Below are 13,144 nucleotides of genomic sequence, written 5' to 3' on the forward strand. Positions count from 1 at the left end.
CCCCTGAGCTTGGCAAAGAAAGATTTGGACTATTTCCCAGACAACCAACTGAATCAAAAAGCATGATCCTTCCAGGAAACCTGAGACTACTAAATACCCAGACTCCGTGTTTACCTATATACTATGTACGTGTGGTATGTTTGTGTCCTGCCCCTCCATGACTTTGTGGGTGTTGAGGTCCCCCTGCTGAGAGCGCTGAACGTTTTGTTTTTCTCCTGGCAATGTCATGGAATCGCAACTGGTCCCAACCCACTGTGATTCTGGCCACTCCCACGGAAAACAACACCTTTTCTGAAGCTGGAGGTAGCTTTGGTGCTTCAGAGGAAACTGAGGAGCAAACGCTTTCTTCTCATCTGAACATGACCCTTTTGTATACCCACTGAGGGCTTGAGTAATTATTTTAAACTACTTGGCTCCAAAACCCTCCTTCCTCTGTTAATTCAACTTCAGTTTCCTAGCCCCTTGCTGCACTCCCATTCCCCAGTGGTACTCGCTGCTCCTTGTCATGACAGCCATCAGCCTTCTTGGCCTCTGTCGTTTTCACTGCTCTGTCCAGCAATGCCACTGCACCACCAATGCTAGAGACAGCTTACTGCATTCCTGCAGAGGCCTCACCTTCCCCTCACTGCCTGTCACTGCAGGCATCATGCAGAGGCCAGGTGCTCCCTTAAGAATGTTACATATACATGATGTTACCAATGCATCACAGAGTTTGTGCGTTGAGAAATGAAAACCTGCTCAATAAGCCTCAGAGAGGTGACTTAATTTATCCTAAGGCACCATGCTCAAAGCCTTCAGACTCAGCCTTCCTTCCTTGATCACAGTTCTACTCATCCTCTGCCTCACCCAATCCTGAACCTTTGAAGAGTAGAAGGCATCCTCCACCATTGGTAGTTTGTGTTTCCCTTGAATTGTTTTCCTCTGGCTATGTGTACCCATCGTTACTGTTCCCAGGGCAACCTTCTAGCTGGACTAGGTGTCCCCACATCTGAATGGGTTCCATCAGAACCAACTTAGAAATTGACCTACACAGAAGAATGTCCCCAATAATGTAGAGTGAAGAAAAATAAGGCGGGCACAAAAAATTTTGTGTGGAGTGGTTCCATCCTATAATTTTATTATTAAATCTTGTCGTTTGGTAGGCTTGTGTCCCTGGCTGTGACCTTCACACGTATCTTAGCTTCCCCTCTTCCTACTGTCTTGGGTCACATACGAAGGCTGAAGGGGTCTGGGGTCTGGCGAATGCCCTTCCCTCCAGTGGAATAAGGGTCTGGTGAAGTCTTTTCTTTTGCTGGCTAGGTATTTGTTATGGAGGATAATCTGAACTTTTCAAAATGGTTATTTTCCCTTAGCCCCACCGAAGCCATAGGGGATAAGTCCTGGGTCTTCATCATGAGATGCTGGTAGCATTCCTGGAAGTATAAAACCCATGAAAATGTATCCCCCGCAAGACTGTGGCCCCCAGGAATTCATGACTCTTAAGCTAGTCCACACTCAGCCTCCAGAAATTAGTCAGTACTACCATTTAAGGTCTCCTTTCAGCTTATCATTCCAGAGGAGTCTGTTCCAGGTAAGCAAATTTTTGCTGTGAGTCTCTGGAGGTACCTGTCTCTCCAGATTTCAGAGTGGCTGTTTGCTTTGTGACCTCAATCTCCTGGTAAGTCTGATAAAAGGTATTCATGTTCAGTGTGTTTAGCTTTTTTCTTATAAGAACTAGAGTGATGACTTCCAAGCTCTTACATGTTAGAGCTAAGACTAGAAATACATTGTTTTAGGAAGAGTTTTATTATTTTAATTAAAAGAAAAACTTTTTAAAAACACATCCCTCACAATAATTTATCTTTGGTCCTTAAGTGGATGGCTAATATCATCTTACTTTAGCAAGGAGTTACACCTGTAAACCTAATAGGACTCACCAGCAGAATCAACCTCTCCCATAAAGAGGCAGAGTTGCTACGCCCTGGAACAGTCCTCTTCCTGCCTTAAATGATAGCTTTCTGAATTCACCTGGCAGCTAGTTCCCTTGAACCAGGGCAGTCTAGGAGCAAGTGATTCTAGAAATTCAAGAAGTGCCACCTCAATCTACTCCTCCTCTTTCTGCATATCCCAACACCTATAATGAAAGGCAAGTCCTCCCTAATACAAGCATAATCATGGTTTCCTTTCCGGAGACCCATGGATGAGAAAACTTAGTGACAAATACACACTGAGGTATACGCGATTGATAGTGGTTATCTTCCTGAAAGCACTGTCTTCTATGTGAGAAGAAGAGCTATGTGGGCATAGAGGACCATCGACAGGGAATGATTCATTCATGCTGGGAGAGAAAGCTGTGGAAATGTGCAAAGCCTTTTTCTCCAGCCCCACCCTGCTGCTCCCTCTGAAGACTTCACTCCTCTGTCTCCCTGAGATAAACTCAGCCAAGGCCAGCAAAATAGTACAGGCTTCACCACAGCGCACAAAGGTGGTTTAGCAGCACGGAAATCGTACCTGCTGTGACTTGGTAGTTGCTGTGAAGAATCAAACTTCCGGCTTTTCAGTTTTGGTATCCTTAACTATACAGTGGAAACAAAACCTCCTACTTGGCCTTTTCTGACCCCATCCTGGTGGGGCTGTCGAGGCACCTGTATAGAACTTGGTTAGTGTGGAACTCAAGGTGCCCCACCTGGACTTTGCTGATGAGGTTGGATTTGCAGTTTATTTTGTGTTGTTCAGCTGACGTAGAGGAGTATCGTCTAAGTTTTCTGTCTTGCGAGGCTGCCCCTGTTTGGACACAGGTGGTTTCTCTTGGGGCTTTTAATATCTCTGCCCAATGATCTTTCCAAACTGCTGTCTTTATCAGCTCAACTCTGGGATAAAACAAAGGCAACACAAAGAAAGCCAAACAAAATAACACAAAGAGGGACTCATCGTGGTGCTATTCTTGGGGTCCTGAGTTCCTCTCCAGCCTGCCGTCTTGTCTCTATCTTCAAGGGTCTTCTAATATTGTTTTATATATTATGTCCAGGGTATCTGGTTACACTCAATGGGAAAAATAGAAACACATCTCCACTTTCCTGGAAGCCAAACTCTGCCATCTTGTTTGACAACCTGCTTGCAATGGAATGCCTTTTCATGCAAATGAATATAGCTCATATTATCATTTGAATGGTTGTACATCATTCTATTACACGGATACACATTGCTTTGACTAAATCAGTTGTCTGATGAGATGGACAGAGTTCTCCCTACCCCCAACAGATTTTTTCTACTATGAATAACACTGAAGTGAATATCTAAGTAGCTAAATATTTGTCATATTCTTATTTCCTTAGGCTACGTTTCTGGACACAAAGCTGCTGGATATGTACATTTTAAAGCTTCTAAAAAATGCAACCAATTGCTCTTCAGCGATCCAGACAAATTATAGCAAATTATGTTATCCCAGCAGCCCTCTGTGCCTTCAATATTAATATTATTGTTATTAAAAATCCAGCGAGGTAATAGTGGCATATCACTTTTCAAAAATTACCATTATTTTGTTACTTGTGAGACTCATTTTGAGGGCAGTTAATTATATTAGTATTAAATTCCTAAGCAGTAAGGGGGCGGTGGGAAAAGCTAAAAATTGAGGCTTGAAAGAATCCCCCCGGTGTAGACGAGCGACATGGTAGGTGTGATACATCATTGTAACGTGGCAGACAGTGGCCAGGGCCTGGAGTACCAGGGGAAATCAGAGGCAGAGGGTGGGGGATTTGGAAGAGCAGCTCACATCTAACACCAGGTTTCTTCTGTCATTCAAGAGCTCATTTACTTTTTCTAGAATTCTTGGCCTTGTTTCCTAAAGAAGCATCTGTCACCCATCAGAAATGGATAGTTTTTAATCAAAGTGAATAGATTGAAAGCATTATTTGTTGTTTCATTAACTGCTGGCCTTATCTAGATACAGGAATACAAGCACATGCATGCATACACACAAACATGTGCGCACACAAACACACGTGCACTTAGCCCCAGCCTGATTTATTCCTGGTCTTCTGTTCCACGTCACAATTAGTGCCAAACGATAATGAGCTCATGTCACAGTTGGGCTGCAATGACAGTCACACAGAGTGAGTGCAGGATGACAGAGGTTGAGCCTGTTTAGGAGAGAGAGGACTTTCTTCACAGCATTTCTCAGCACCCTCTTAGATTTCACCACTGACTATCTTGCTGCACAACAAGCTAACAGAAACAATGGTGACTTGCATTTCTTTCCAAAGCATGTCAGTCCAGGGCCCTGAAGTCAGGAACTCTCCAGGTGCCCTATTCCCTAATTCTGAACTAGTGACCACCCTTTATTATTGCTCTATTTCACTGGCTGAATTGAAATACATTGAATTATATTTCATCATGTTGAGTGGTGTAAAGTCTCAAAATAAAGGGGATCCTTAGTAGCGATGGTGGGCATCTCAGGATAACTAGTACCCAATCCCTTAAGCATGCACTTGTTGCTTCAGGATATTTCATCTGAAATTATTAGATTTCCTCAGAACATGTTGTGTCAGACATGCTAAAGGCTAATCTGATATTTTGGAGTACATAAAACATGAGACTTCATGCCAAAATGGACTCATTCCTTGAAGTACCATTGTAGATTTGGGTCCTACAAACAGAAAATGTCATAACTTTTTGTCCAATTCTCATCAGTAAAAGGAAAAAGGTGCATTTAAAATTTTATACATTGAGTTATAGAATTTATTCCTGACAGCAGAATACTTCTATTTTGACTAGATATTAATGAAAACCAAATATACCACTTACAATTTTATACATTTAATGGCTAGAATAATTTTACGCAGAGTAACTTCTGGTTGCCCCTGGCCTTGTTTCAAACTGTTTCTCCTTCACCGCTCACACACCTACAGTGCTAAGCACAGGAAGATGTGCGCATACAGTAATGCAACCTCCAGCTCTGCCTCTGTGTTGCCGCAGCTGAGCTCCCACGGTGAAGACTTGGAGGGGTTTCTGGAAATCAGCGTGATCTCCTGGTCACACTGGGTGCCTGGGTGCAATGGGAGCTCACATTTCCTGATTCCTGCATCCACAAGGCCAGCTCTTCCATCTGTGACTGGTACAACCTGAAGTTGCCCAGCCCTAGGACTGGGTGTATTCATTTCTGGAAGACAGGTATGCAGCCCCACCCCATTCTCCAACCCAGAATTTTCCAGGGAGAGCTCTGCACTTGGGGTTCTTGATCACTTTTCAGCTGGCACTTTCAAAATTGGCACTGAATCCCGTCTGGTTTCTTGGACTGCACTTTAATGGTTAGAATCCAGATGCAAAGGAAATAGATTCTTCATCCCATGACCACCTCCCCCACCAGGTTTTGATCATTTTATACATGAAAACACTACAGTTCAGAGGAATCTGGTTCACACTGGCACAACCAGCAAATGTCAACAGAGAGACTGGGCATACACATTTGCCATCATGGCCCCCAAACCTCTCAACTTCTTGTCAACCCTTTGGTAATGTTTCACATTATGAGCCCTGCCATTCCCAAAACTCACAGTCCTAGATTGCTTTACAGCTCATTGCACACGTGACTTAGTTCACACCAGTTAGATTCACACGAGATCCGATAAGAAATGAATTATCTAAGGAGGCGCCCTCATGCTGGGAAAGCAAGTGTACTAGCAGAGGTATCCACTTTTGTGGGCACTGCAATGGTGGATACTCTGGGTCTGGTCCCAGTGAGGCTTGTGCCAGGGATAAGTGATAATGGTGATGGTGGCAGTGTCACAGCAGCTCCCATGGCACCTATCCTGACTATAACACTTCAGAGCTCTCTGAGCTTCCTCAGATTGGGACCTACTGAATATCTTTAAATAAATCCCTTTATTGCTTGAAATAGCAAGGGTTTATTTTGTTGTTTGCAACAGAAAGCCTGCCCAGTGCTAACTGGAGCTCACAATTTCAGATTCCCAGTGTCCGGGCACAGTGGCTCATGCCTGTAATCCCAGCACTTTGGGAGGCCGAGGCGGGTGGATCACAAGGTCAGGAGTTTGAGACCAGCCTGGCCAACATGGCAAAACCCTGTCTCTACTAAAAAAAATACATATATATATTTTTTATATATTATATTTTATATATATATATATATATATACACACACACACACACACACACACACACACACAAATTAGCCAGGCATAGTGGCAGGTGCCTGTAATCCCAGCTACTTGTGAGGCTGAGGCAGGAGAATTGCTTGAACCTGGGAGACGGAGGTTGCAGTGAGTCAAGATAATGCCACTGCACTCCAGCCTGGGCAACAGAGTGAGATTCTGTCTCAAAAAAAAAACAGAATTTCAGATACCCCAACTCAGAACTCCTTTCCCCCGCCACACTCAGGGATTAGCTTTAAACTGACAGCTTATGAACTCTCTTCCTTTCCTCCAGACAAGTTACTGAAGATAAAAAACTGAGGATACCTGGAAAGAGAACTTGGGATTCTGGGACTCAGTCCAAATGGACAGCCTTGGAGAGGGTGACACAGAGGAAAACTGAGGTCACTGCACCCCACTAGGGAAAGCAGAGGGAGAGGCAGGAAGCAGAAGAGAATTATTAGGAAGAAAAGGAGACGAGAACTCAGATTTACTGAGTAATGGCTTTGTGCCAGGCACAGTATTAGGCACTTTATAAACAGCAAGTAAAACACAAACAAACAAAAAACATATAGAAGATAGACAGATATTACCAGCCTTTCTCATATTCCCATTTTGTAAGGAGGATTGTATGTTTGAGCTCCTGTGCTCCTGAGCTTTTTGTGAAAACAGGATTAACAAATAAGCAGAAGAGATGCCTCAGAGTTAAAGAAAGAAGAGCTGCAGAAAGAAGACAGAGGGGATCACAGAGAGGCCCTATGAGGGAGGGCAGCAGAAATGACAAACTTCAGGGAGAGATACCAGCATGCATGGGACTTTGGGGAGGGGATATTTTGAGAGAACTTAAGAAGATCTGCTTATACCACTTGGGGTAATACCACTACCACCCTTGCCTCCTCTTCAAGAAGCTTCAGAAAGTCCAGCATTCCAGCTGGGGCAACAAGCAAGACCCCATCTCTACAAAAAAAAAAAAAAAAAATACAAGAATTAGCCAGGTGTGGCAGCATGATCTGTAGTCCCAGCTACTCCAGAAGCTGAGGGGGGAGAATCGCCTGTGCCCAGGAATGCGAGGCTGCGGTGAGCTAGGATCACGCCTGGATGGTAGAGCAAGACCCTGCCTTAAAAAAAAAAAAAGAAAGAAAAAAGAAAAAAGTCTGACATTCTTTGAGTTTTATATGGATTTGCTATTTTTTGGGAAGTGTCACCCTGTTGGGGCCAGCCTTAAGTAAAGCACAAATGCATTCTCAAATTTGATCTCCTTCACCTCCCTGTGAGATGACCACTACTATAACCTCCATCTCTCAGATTAAGAATCTGAGGCTTTGAGAGATTTTCACGATACACCCAAAGTCACACAGCTCTCTAAAGGTTAAGACCAGGATTTGAACCCAGGCTGAAAAGATTCCAGCACCCTTGCCTAGAGGAAGGTACAGGTGCCATACATTGGCCTACTTCACAATCTGCGCATTCACTCACCCTGGGTGAGCACACAAGGACTGGCAAATTCTTGAGCTGATAGAGTTCTGCCAATCAGTTAATTTAAAAAAAAATAACTTTTTTTTTTTTTTTGAGACGCAGTCTCACTCTCTCGCCCAGGCTGGAGTGCAGTGGCGCCATCTCGGCTCACTGCAAGCTCCGCCTCCCGGGTTCATGCCATTCTCCTGTCTCAGCCTCCCAAGTAGCTGGGGAAAAAAAAATAACTTTTTTTAAAAAAGTTGTAGTCCCATACAATTATTCCAAAGATGTAAGGCTCCAACCTCCAAAACTATACTCAAGAGCTAAGCTGAATTAATACAAATTAATTCAACTGAAAGGCTAAAACAGCTGTGCAAATACTCTGTTGGTCTTCCTATAATGCATCTCATTTCTGAAGGCAATTAAGTTAATATGCACTTTTTAAAAGTTTAAATGCAATTATCAAAGTTGTTTATATCCACACAGGCCAGAAAATGATGACATGGGAGGAAATTTCCCTTTGTGTTATAATTTCAGCCTAATGTGCTAGTATAGAGGCTTGGGAGGAATTAATTGCTCTGTAGCATGTAAGATCTTTACAGAAGTTACTTTTTTTCTCACCACACCCCTGAAGGGTTGATGCTATTAGTCACATCTTACAGATGACTCGACGGAGCTTGGAAATGTTCAATGATTTGCTCGGTCATGCAGCTTTGGTTTTAATCAGACCATAGGTCCTGGTGTGTCTGGGACAGTCCCAGTTTATACTGTTATCTCATAATCATTATTAAGAGCACCCCCTTTCATCTTGCAAATGGTTGCCTTTAGGTGGTAAATTGTAAGGTCATCCTAGTTGTCAGGGACATCTCCAGCGTGAACACAGGCTGCACCAACTCTGCAGTCCATGCTTATGGTCTCTGTGCTCCACGGCCCTGCAGAGGAATTTCCATCAAACAGGGCCTGACCCTGGGGAGCCCCTTACTCAGTAGCTCTAGGAATCACTGCAACAAACATCCCCCATGTGCTCCTGCTGCTGCTGATTGGAGGACCTTTTTTTTTTTTTTTTTTTTTTGAGACGGAGTCTTGCTCTGTCGCCCAGGTTAGAGTGCAGTGGCATGATCTCAGCTCACTGCAACCTCTGCCTCCCCAGTTCAAGTGATTCTCCTGCCTCAGCCTCCCGAGTAGGTGGGATTACAGGCGTGTGCCACCATGCCCGGCTAATGCTTGTATTTTTAGTAGAGATGGAGTTTCACCATGTTGGCCAGGCTGGTCTCAAACTACTGACCTTGTGATTCCCCCGCCTAGGCCTCCCAAAGTGCGGGGATTACAGACATGAGCCACCGCACCCGGCCTGGAGGACCATGTTTGGAGACACTCTCCTATACCATGTTGCCTTAACTAGGCACTAGGGCTGCCATAACAATGTACCACAGACTGTGGGGCTTAAACACCAGAGATTTATTTTCTCACAGCTCTGGAGGTAGGAAAGTCCAGAGCAGAGTGTCAGCAGGGCTGGCTTCTTTTTTTTTTTAAAGAAGTATTGATTTATTAACTGACATTTAAAAAATATTTTAGACCTGTAAAATAGTTCTCTTCAGAATCTTTTCAGAAATAAAATTTTTAAAACTTAAAAACATATGTCCATATAGATTAAATTTAAAAATCTTGTATTATCTGAGTTTTATAAAACAATAACATAAGTAATTATTTTTCACTCCCATTTTTCAACTTTTTAGCCATGTCTCTAACACCTATGCCAGTGATACTTCATATAAAGAATGAATTGTTTTTAATTTTCTTAATAAAGTCACCTCCAATCTCTTCAAAGTTGTGTTTATAGTTAGTATATGAAATTAATATCTTTGATTGGCTTCTGTGTGTACATCACAATATTTCACATTGAGAAAATAGCTCTTAGATGCAAAGCCTCTAATCTTGGCTTTTAGATGGCCATCTTCCTCCTGTGTCCTCACATGGTGTCTTCCCTCAGTGCATGTCTGTGCCCACATTTCTTTTCTTGTAAGGACACCAATCAGATTAGATTAGGGCCTCATTTTAACTTAGTTACTCACCTTAAGGCTCTATCTCCAAATATAATCACATTCTGAGGTACCGGGAATTAGGGCTTCAACATATGAATTTGGAAAGGACACAGTTTTTATCCTGTAACATTTAAATAGGTGGAGGAAGTAGTAATGGAGGGAAACTGTAAAATCCTCTTTTCTGAGGATCTTTAAAAGTAAGCAAAGTCTCATCTGTGAGGAATGATGTAGGTGTGAACCAGGTATAAAATGAAACCCATAAATAAATTCCCTCAGTGCTGCTTGTTTAGAACTGATCAAAGGTAATGAAAGAACAGAACTAAAGTTAAAAAAACACATGATTATCTCAAATCGATGCAGAAAAGGCTTTCAATAAAATTCAATACCCCTTCAAGTTAAAAACTCTCAAACCAGGTATTGAAGGAACATGCTTCCAAATAATGAGAACCATCTGTGATAAACTCACAGCCAACATCATAGCAAATAGGTAAAAGCTGGAAGCATTCCCCTTGAAAACTGGCACAAGACAAAGATGCCCTCTTCCCACCACTCCTATTCAACATAATATTGGAAGTCCTGGCTAGAGCAATCAGGCAAGAGAAAGAAATAAAGGGCATCCAGATAGGAAGAGAGGAAGTCAAAGTATCCTTGTTTGCAGATGACATGATCCTATATCCAGAAAACCCTATAGTCTCAGCCCAAAAGCTCATTAAGCTGAGAAACAACTTCAGAAAGTGTCAGTACACAAAATCCACATACAAAAATCATTGGCATTCCTATACCCCAGTAACAGTTAAACCCAGAGCCAAATCAGGAATGCACACAACTGCCACAAAAATAATAAAATACCTAGGAATACAGCTAACAAGGGATATGAAAGATCTCTTCAAGGAGAACTACAAAACAGTGCTCAAAGAAATCAGAAACGACACAAACAAATGGAAAAACATTCCATGCTCATGGATAGAAAATCAATATCATGAAAATGGCCAGACTACCCAAAGCAATTTATGAATTCTATGCTATTCCTATCAAACTACCACAGACATTCTTCACAGAACTAGAAAAAAACTACATTAAAATTCATATGGAACCAAAAAAGAGCCTGAATAGCCAAGGCAATCCTAAGCAAAAAGAACAAAGCTGGAGGCATCGTGCTACCTCACTTCAAACTGTACTACAGGGCTACAGTAAACAAAACAGGAGGGTACTGGTACAAAAACACACATAGATCAATGGAACAGAATAGAGAGCCCAGAAATAAGGCTGCATATCTACAATTATCTGTTCTTTGACAAAGTTTTAAAGTGTTAACGGTTATTTGAAAATTAGCAAGGAATGCATATTCATTATAAAAACATAAGCAAAAATAAAAATGTATGTACTGTACAAATCAATCTTTTTTCTTTTAAAACAGGGTCTTGCTCTGTCACCCAGGCTAGAGTACAGTGCTGTGAGCATGGCTCACTGTAGCCCCCACCTCCTGGACTCAAGCAATCCTCCTACCTTAGCCTCCTGAGTAGCTGAGACTACAGGCATGAATGACCACATCTGGTTAATTTATTTTTATTTTTATTTTTGTAGAGACAGGGGTCTCACTATGTTGCCCCTTATCTCGAACTCCTGGGCTCAAGCAACTCTTCCATTTTGGCTTCCCAAAGTGGTGGGAATATAGAGGTGAGACACCACACACAGCTGCAAATCAATCTTAAAAGATTATACTCCATGTGATTATTTTTAATATTCTATTAAATTTAATATTTTATTGATATTTAATTTAGAATTCCACTTAGTATTAAATTAAACATTCTCTATGTGTGATTACATTTACTATTCCATATCAACTTCCATAGAATAACTAGTTCATATTTTTTACCAGGTATATATATGTATATTCATTTTACAAAAATAGCATCATACTCTGCCCTAAGTTTTGTGTCTTTGAGTGCACCTGTCATGTCTAATGTTATGTCATGTTGTTCTTTTCACATTTCTGCTGGTGGCAAGGCATTCGATTTGTGTGGATGTACAGTCTGCCCCCCATATCTGAGGGTTCTGTATCTAAGGAATCAATATCAGAAAATATTTGAAAAAAATAAAACAAAAAGTAACAATGCAACAATAAAAATACATATTTTAAAATATAGTATAACAACGATTTACATAGCATTTACATTGAATTATGCATGACAAGTAATCTAGAGATGATTTAAAGTATGGGAGACTGTGTATAGTAGGTTATATGCAAATATTGTGCCATTTTATATAAAGATCTGAGCATCCTCAGATTTTCGTTTCTGTTGGGGGGTTCTGGAACCAGTTCCCTCCATGGATACCAAGGGACAGAAGACTATACCATAATTTAAATGATCCTATCTTGGTTGGCTTTTATATTGTTTATAGTTTCTAACTAATATAATCACTATTATAAATACTATGATATAAAGACCTTTACATATATTAATTGGCTTACTTGGCAAAATACTTCTGTATTAGTCCATTTTCACATTGCTATAAAGAGTACTACCTAATACTGGGTAATTTTAAAGGAAAGAGGTTTAATTGACTCACAGTTCCACAGGCTTAACAGGAAGTATGGTGGGGGCCTCAGGAAACTTACAATCACAGTGGAAGATGAAGCAGAAGTGAGCATGTCTTACGCAGCAGCAGGCAAGAGTGAGCCGGGGAAACTGCCATTTATAAAACCATCAGATATCGTGAGAATTCACTCACTATCACGAGAACAGCAGGGGCGAAACCGCCCCTGTGATTGAACCACCTTCCAACAGGTCCCTTCCTGGACACCTGGGGATTATAACTGGGATTACAATTCAAGATGAGATTTGGGTGGGAACACAGAGCCAAACCATATCAACTTCCATGGGCTAAATTCCAGATTACTAAACCTAAGAATTACTACGCCATTACTAAGGTGCAGGGTAAATGCCCCTGATAGTAATAATTTAAGCATACAATTAGAATAAACCTGTATGGCAGACGCACCTGAATGTGTGTTTCAAACTAGGGAATCCAGGAGTGGCCAACCCAGAGATTCATTCCTTGTTTATAAGAAACACCTGAGCCCCTGTCCCATCCCACTGAACATGGGCTATAAGGAAGGATTGAGGCCCTGAGTTTTGGGGTGGGGGGGGGGGGGGTGGTGCAGTAGCTTAAAGTTGCCAGGTGGAGGTCGTTAAGGGGAAGCTGTTAGGCGAAAATGCTATATAAACTACACGCTGTTTGCAGGTGATTATGTTTTTCCTGCTCAGCCTGCCACCACTGGACTGGATATAAGGTGGATATCTTGTCCAGCCCAGTGCCACTGGACTCTCCCCGCTGTATGTAAGCCCCTAATAAAATGCTATGTCTTGTTTGCTGGGTTTCTGGCCTCTTGAACCTGGTGTCTTCCCTATTGAGGTTAATAAAGGTTCGGCACAGCAAATGGTATCATGTAAATACCTTTAAGGATTTTGGCCTGAATTGCAAAATTGCTCTCCCAAAAGGCTGTAGCACTCTTGTCCT

This window comes from Theropithecus gelada, chromosome 8 (genome assembly GCF_003255815.1).
Source record: "Theropithecus gelada isolate Dixy chromosome 8, Tgel_1.0, whole genome shotgun sequence".
NCBI lineage: Eukaryota > Metazoa > Chordata > Mammalia > Primates > Cercopithecidae > Theropithecus > Theropithecus gelada.